Consider the following 8,293-nt stretch of genomic DNA (forward strand, 5'->3'; position numbering starts at 1 on the left):
TTTAAGACTTTTAATGTCTAGACTTTTGTAACATTTTAAAGACTTTGTATCCATCTACATAAATACATATTTTATATGTTAAAGACTTTACATACATACACATACATATATATTTTGTTTAAAGCTATACAATAAAAAGACTTACATGAGTAAGTAAATTAAGTTGTGTCCTGCTTATTAGGTGATTAACTGAATAAGATAACATACCACTTCTCAGGAAGGGGTCGATTCTAAGAGCATAATCTCTGAAAGGCACTGACCTGCTTCAGCTGCTGCCAAACCTGGCCCTGATGAGTCCTCCTTCAAAGGCCAAAATACCTCTGGAAAGGACCCTGCCATCTCCCCTCACCCTTCACTGACAGAAACAAAGGCTGGAAATCTGGCAATACTGTGGTTGCCTAGAAATGGCCACTGATGTGTTCATTTCTTAATGCTACAGGCACAGCCTCTATTGTCTTGAGAACCTTTATCCCCTCTCCTCAATGTATTTTTTTTTTAGATTTCAGATTTTTCTACACACCTGGGGTTTTTCTCAGGTTTGTAGAAAGATCTGTCTCATCTGTCCATGGCTCCAATCTCTGGATTTAAGTATCAACAAATGGGGTCATGTTTGAAGATTAGATTTATGATTTCAGCAGTCTGAAACAAAGCATAATTAGGCATGATATGCTAAACAATGTGGAAAATTGTATTACATAAGTATAACAACAAAGCTGTGAGAGTAAGTGAAAAGATAAAGCAAATAAATAATACGTACAAGGCAGAAATCAGTTCCCCTGGAGAAAATGGCTTCTTTAGAGGGTGGACTCCATGGTATTACACCCCATTGAAGACTCGACCCTCCCCAAACCCCTCCCTGTGAGGATTCCCCACCTCTCTGTGCAAATCCCATAAAGCCACTTGTTCAGACAGTCATGTAGAAACAAGGATCTTTATTGAGAGCTTCAGAAGGTGTTAGCCATACACGGGTTAAAGTTGCAAGTAAGTCCGACTACAATGTTACAGAATATATCTCCTTCAGAGGAGCAAAAGGTCACACCTATATTATGGGAAGCTAAAAGATAGATGGGTACGGTACAGACATCAATCGTCCCCAGGGAGCTAGTTAGGGTTATCTACTATCCAAGGCCGGAATTGGCAAGAGGGAGTGAACCAAAAGCACAGCCGTGGAACACAGCAGGGGAGGCACTCATGATACATACCAGCCAGAGCCTGACAGATATGGCACCTGACCTCAAAGAAGGCCAAATGATCTGAACTGCTTTTACGAGTCCAGAGGGAGGGGGAACTTGGGATCAGAGAACACATAGACATACAGACCCTCACATTCTGCCCCCCTTAAGGCCCTCCTCCCCCGAGTTCGGGCGGACGAGGACGGTCTGGATAAGCAGAGTGGAAGTCTCGAACTAAACGAGGGGCGGCCACATGGGGAGCTGCCACCCACTCATCCTGAGCGGAGCCCAGGTGTTTCCAACGGACTAAATAGAACAATTTTCCCTTTTTCAGTTTGGAATCCAACACTCGAGAGACTTCCAAATGTGTTTCCCCTCCCACAACAGTAGGAATCTCAGGCTTAGGGAGGGGATGGAACTGAGGTGCTGAAACGTATGGTTTCAGCAAACTAATGTGAAACACAGGGTGTACTCCTCGAAGAGACTTAGGGAGTTCCAATTCCACAGTAACATCATTAATCACCCGGGTGATGGGGAAAGGGCCTACGTACTTGTCACTCAGTTTTTTACAAGGTCGCAGGGAGCGCAGGTTTTTGGTGGAAAGGTATACCTGACCCCCCACCTTGAGTTCCCACCCCGGAGATCGATGTTTATCGGCTTGATCCTTGCATTTACGTTTGGCCCTTTCCAGATTTTCCTGCAACCAGGGCCAAGTGGTTTGTACTACCTGTACCCATTCTTGAACCTCCTGTACCCCTTCGAGCTCGGGGGTGATGTTAGGAGAACCAAAGGGTCCAAACTCTTTCCCATAGACCACACGAAAAGGACTGAAACCTGTGGAAGAATGGGGGGCATTATTGTACGCATATTCAGCAAAGGGCAACAAGTCCACCCAATCGTCCTGGTGGTAATTGACATAACATCTCAAATAGCATTCAACCACAGCATTGACACGTTCGGTTTGACCATCTGTCTGGGGGTGGTAAGCTGAAGAAAGTCCCTGTTCTTCCACCCCCATTACTTTTAGGAAGGCTCTCCAGAATTTGGCCACAAATTGAGCCCCCCTGTCGGAGAGGACCTTCCTCGGAATCGAATGGTGTTTTACCACGTGATTAACAAACAGTTTAGCCAGCTTCTGAGCGGAGGGTAGCCCCGCGCAAGGAACGAAGTGAACCTGTTTGGGAAATAAGTCAGTTATTACCCACAACACAGTTTTTCCCCGACTGGGGGGCAAGTCAGTAATAAAGTCCATAGCAATCACTTCCCAGGGCATGGTTGGAGTTTCAAGCGGTTTCAAGAGTCCGGGAGTCTTCCCCATCCGTCTTTTGGCAGTGGCGCAGATGGGGCAGCTGCGCACATACATTTCCACATCAGTTCTCATGCCGGGCCACCAAAATTGCCGCCGTAACAGATGCAAGGTTTTGACAAACCCAAAGTGCCCCGCAAGTTTGGCCCCGTGGACCATTCCCAGGACCTCGTTCCGGAGTGCCTCTGGAACATAGATTTTACCCCCCTGCGTCCATAAGGAGTCCTGTTGGGTGAGCTGCGTGGGGAGGACTTGGCGCTCCGCTTCCTTTAGAGAAGCATCTTGGAGCCGTTGCAGAAAGGCCTCTGGGATCCCTTTAGGAGGAAGAACTTTCTGGCCCTGGGATTGGGAGCGGGTGGTGACTGCGAGTCCCGAGGCTTCCCCCCTCTGCTCAGGGGTGAATAAGGAGTCTACTGGGCGATCGAAGTCGTTGCGGTACTGGGGAAGCCTAGAGAGAGCATCCGCTAACGCATTATCTTTCCCCGGTACATGTTTTAGAACGAAACGGAACTTAGCAAAGAACTGAGCCCAACGAATCTGTTTCGCGTTGAGCTTCCTAGCCCCTTTTAGAGCCTCGAGGTTCTTGTGATCGGTACAAACCTCAAACGGGGATTCCGCCCCTTCTAAAAAATGTCTCCAAATGGTGAGGGCATGTTTGACAGCGGCTGCCTCCTTCTCCCAAATGGCCCAGTTAATCTCCGACTGGGAAAACTTTTTAGAGAAGTAGGCACACGGTTTTAATTGGCCGTTCCCATCCCGCTGTAAGAGGCCCCCCCCCCCATGGCAACGTCCGAAGCATCCACTTGGACCACGAACGGCTTATTACAATCGGGGTGAGCAAGAACGGGCTCGGACGAGAAAAGCAGCTTGAGTTTATCGAAAGCCTGCTGGCAGTCAGAAGTCCATTGTAACTGAAGGCAGAGCGGCGTTTGCTCCCTTCCCCTTAGTGCGCAGGAGCGAAGTGAGGGGGAGCGCTACCTGGGCAAAATTAGGAATAAAGTTCCGGTAAAAGTTGGCAAAACCTAGAAATTGTTGCAAATGTCTACGCGTGGTGGGGGGTTCCCAGTCCATTACTGCCCGAACCTTTTCGGGGTCCATTTCCAAGCCTTGATGGGAAATTACATAGCCCAGGAAGGTGATGGAGGGTTGGTGGAAATCACATTTGGAAACCTTAGCAAACAGTTTGTGCTCACGCAGCCGCTGCAGCACTTCGCGCACCAGTTGAACATGCTCTTCGATGGTTTCGGAATAAATGAGGATGTCGTCTAGAAATACCACCACCCCTCGAAACAATAGATCATGTAGGACTTCATTAATTAATTGCATAAACACACTCGGAGCCCCCGAAAGTCCGAACGGCATCACTAAATACTCAAACATCCCAAAACAGCAAGAAAATGCAGTCTTTGGTTCGTCCCCTTCTCGGATGCGGACTCGGTGGTATGCCTCCACCAAATCCAATTTGGTGAAGATTCGGCCCTCCTTCAATTGCGCGAGGAGGTCTGGAATGAGAGGGAGGGGGTATGCGTTAGACTGAGTGACCGCATTCAGTCTACGGAAATCAATACAGAGTCTTAAATCCCCCGTCTTCTTCTTGACAAAGAATGCGGGAGCCGAGTAAGGAGCTTTGGACGGGCGGATGAAACCCCGCGCCAAATTGGTGTCCAAATACTCGCGCAACACGGCCTTTTCATTTGGGCTCATAGGATACACCTTCCCTTTGGACAGTTTGCCATCTCCCACAATTTCAATAGCACAGTCCGTTTCTCGGTGGGGGGGCAACTCGTCGCATTCCCGCACATCAAACACATCGGTGAACTGGGAATACTCGTTGGGAAGCTGGGGTGGAGCAGTCCCGGAAAGGGGGGCCCCCACTAGGGCGGCTGCTGGGGCGCTGAGCACTCTATCCTTATCATGGAGTTCGCATGGGTTGCGGGGGAAGGTGAGCGTCCACTTCACCCAGTCTATAGAGGGATTGTGCCCCAGCAACCAGTTCATTCCTAAAACTACGGGTGCGACTATGAAGGCGATGGTAAAATAAAGGAGCTCCCAATGTTCCCCTACGGACATGATGACCGCTGCGGTGCGGTGGGTTACGGGCCCCTTTTTAAAGTCACTGCCATCCATCTGGGAAAAACGGATAGGTTCGGGTAGTCGTTTTCGCCTAACTTGCAGCAACTTGGCTGCGTCTTCGCTCATCATAGTACGGGCACACCCCGAATCCACCAGTGCCGTGAATTCTAAGGTGGGACCCCCTTTGGGTAGAGAAAGTTTGACTTTAACATATACATTGTCTTCTTGAGCGCTTACCATCAGTGGAGCTCCTTGCACAACGGTCGGGGCGGTCTGCTGAGGAGCCCCCTTTACAGCAGACCGACGGCGTTTTTTGCCGGCAGGCTCCAGTCCTCCTCTTCGCTGGAGGAAGTGGTTATGGCATTTGTAATCCGCGACTCCGACGAGTCAAATGTTTCCATTGTAATCCTTGACCCCGATGGGTCGGTGGTGTCCGAGGCTACAACCTCGGTGCGGGCGTGCAGGGCTGAGGGCGTGCTGCGGCGGCTCGGAAGTGGTGCGCCGCTCCGGCGGCGGGGTGGTCCCTCAGGAGAGGGCTTCTCCGGTTCGGTTGTGGTCGGACGCGTCGGTCCCGGGCGTCCGGTTCAAGACAGGCATTGCGAAGCAAAGTGTCCTTTCCCCCCACAAACGAGACAGACCCCGCTCTCAAAGTGCCTGCGGCGTTCGGCCATGGAGGGTCCACCCCCCGAGGGAGTGCGTGGTTCCTTCGGGCCGCCGGGTCTGTCTCCACGGGGCTTGGTCTCTCGTCCGGTGCGTTGCCGGGACAGGAGCAGCAGTTGCTTACGGTTTTCAATGTTGGCAGCGTGGCGGATCCAGCCTTCAACGTCAGGAGGGTTGCCCTGCATGAATGCCCAGTGTTGCAAGTCCGGGTTTAAGCCCTCCCGGAAACACTGCACCTTGGTAGTTTCGCTCCAGTCCAAAACCCGACTTGCGAGCGACTGGAACTCACTAGCATACTGCGTGACAGTCTTAGTACCTTGGCGCAGCTGTTGCAGGGCCACCTTGGCTCGCTCACCCAAATGCGGGTCCTCAAAACGGTGTCGAAGGGCAATCATGAAGTCATCTAGGCTTTGCAAAACCGGGGAGCGGAGTTCATACTGCTGGACCATCCAGGCAGCCGCTTCCCCTTGTAGGAGAGAAGCAACATACTGGACCCGGGAGTCTTCCGAAGTAAAAGTCTGGTTTTGCTCCCGCATAAACACATCTACTTGCACCATGAAGAACGTTAGTTGGTCACTCGACCCGTCGTACATGATTTTCAAATCCCTACGGGCCGGCGGGGCAGGCCGGCTAGGGGGTGCCTGGGGCACGGGGGCTGGAGGCTCACCGTCCGGCGGATTGGCGGGTGGAGTTTGAATCTTCATCGCATCCATGGCTCCGGCCATCTCCAGCATCACTGCTTGCATAGTATCCATCCGGTCCAACAATTCCTGGCGTTCCGACTGCCAGCGCCGCCGCTCCTCGTCCATCTGGTGAAGCAGTACGGCCTCCTTTCGGGCGGGATCGTCCTCGAACCCTCTCCCGTGCATTACAGTCCGTCTTGACTGAGTGTCGCTCATCGGGAGCGACCAATGCTTGGGGGTTTGCAACCAGTTCTCCAAGCGAGTTTGCTTGGGTCTAGTCCCCAGACCTAGTTTGGAGTCGGGCTCACTGGGCGTCTTCCCAGTCGACTTCCCATCTGGAGGGGATGAGTCCGGTTTCGTAGGTACAGCATCGCCCTTCTTGTCGCCGTCGTCCGGCTTATTGTTGGAGTCCCCGTTGCCAGCCATAACTGTCCAGAGACGGTACAGGAGCAGGACAACGCGGTAATAGACTTGCAACTTAATGTGAGGATTCCCCACCTCTCTGTGCAAATCCCATAAAGCCACTTGTTCAGACAGTCATGTAGAAACAAGGATCTTTATTGAGAGCTTCAGAAGGTGTTAGCCATACACGGGTTAAAGTTGCAAGTAAGTCCGACTACAATGTTACAGAATATATCTCCTTCAGAGGAGCAAAAGGTCACACCTATATTATGGGAAGCTAAAAGATAGATGGGTACGGTACAGACATCAATCGTCCCCAGGGAGCTAGTTAGGGTTATCTACTATCCAAGGCCGGAATTGGCAAGAGGGAGTGAACCAAAAGCACAGCCGTGGAACACAGCAGGGGAGGCACTCATGATACATACCAGCCAGAGCCTGACAGATATGGCACCTGACCTCAAAGAAGGCCAAATGGTCTGAACTGCTTTTACGAGTCCAGAGGGAGGGGGAACTTGGGATCAGAGAACACATAGACATACAGACCCTCACACTCCCTTCTTAGGCTGGAGCCCTCTCCCCCAATCTCCAGGTATTTCCCAACCCAGACCTGACAACACTACTTGTAGTCCCAGGAAATTTCCAGCCACCACCTGAAGGTTGGCAACCCTAGTATAGTCCTTCACCTCTCCAGGAGAACCAACCCTTGAAGAAGATTCCTAAGGTTAATAATACTAATAATAACTCCACAATTAGACCTCTGGACGGTCTTGTTCAGCACGGACTCTGCAAGAAGCAACATCTCAGGTTCTGTGGGGAACAGAGGCCAGGCCTTGGCTAGGGCCAGCAGACTGATCTAGGAAGCCAAGAGCCAGGAGACCTTCATACACAAACACACATACACAGGCCATTTATGCAGGGGTGTTTACTTCACAGTCCCTGCTGGACTGCTTTTTTTGTATTATTCATGATTTTACTGACCTTCAGATGTGACTTCGCTCTGGCCTCGTTCTTCCCCCGCAGTTCTAGGATCCTGTTTTAGGACAAATTTAAATACATCTTTGAGGCAAGAGCAATGCAAATTCCCCCTATTTCCATGCATAGCTTAACTTTGGGTTTCTCTCCCCACGCCCATGTTGGCTTCTCCCTGTTATGCCTTTTAAGGAGGGAAAAGACCAGCGCTGGAGCCAGTAGTGGATATAAGAACTGTGTTTATTATAACACAACAACCAACTAACTCGATAGGCCACAACTAGGCCCGTGTAACTCTAACCCCTCCTCCAGTTATAGTCACAAGACCTGATATCTTTCTCCTGTCAGTGTTTCAATGTAATAGGACCGTGGCTCTGGGCATGGTGCTATTATCTTTGCAGGCTTCCAGCCCTCTGATGTTTCCTTGCATACTGGATCCTGTGGATGGAAACAGGTAGTGGTTTAGCTGTCTGGTCATAGTACTCTTTCTGCCTCTCTTGTAACTGTTGAAGTCGGGCCCCTACTCTGTGAGGAACTGTGGGTCGAAGAACTGTACTAGTGGATGGGAGAGTTGTCCTTAGCATGCGTCCCATCAGCAGTTGTGCCGGGGAGTATTTCAGGCCTGTCACAGGTGTGTTTCTTAGCTCCAGAAGTGCTAGATGGGCATCTTCGCCTGATGCAGCAGTTTTACGAAACATTAACTTGATGGTCTGAATTATGCGTTCAGCCATTCCATTTGATTGAGGGTATCCTGGGCTGCTGTGAGTGAATTTTATTCCCTGAGATTTGGCAAAATGTGAGACTTCTCTGCTGGAAAATGGGACATGATCACACACACTACTTCCTGTGGGATGCCATGCCTGGCAAACACAGCTTTCATTTTGGCAATAACAGAATGTGCTGATTTATCTGGAATACACAGAACTTCCGGAAACTTTGAGTAGTAGTCTACTAAGAGCAGGTAAGAGTGCCTGCCAAAGTCAAAGATGTCTGCTGCTATCTTAGTCCATGGAAGGTCTGGGATTTCA

The sequence above is a fragment of the Euleptes europaea genome, chromosome 9, assembly GCF_029931775.1.
Source record: "Euleptes europaea isolate rEulEur1 chromosome 9, rEulEur1.hap1, whole genome shotgun sequence".
Lineage (NCBI taxonomy): Eukaryota > Metazoa > Chordata > Lepidosauria > Squamata > Sphaerodactylidae > Euleptes > Euleptes europaea.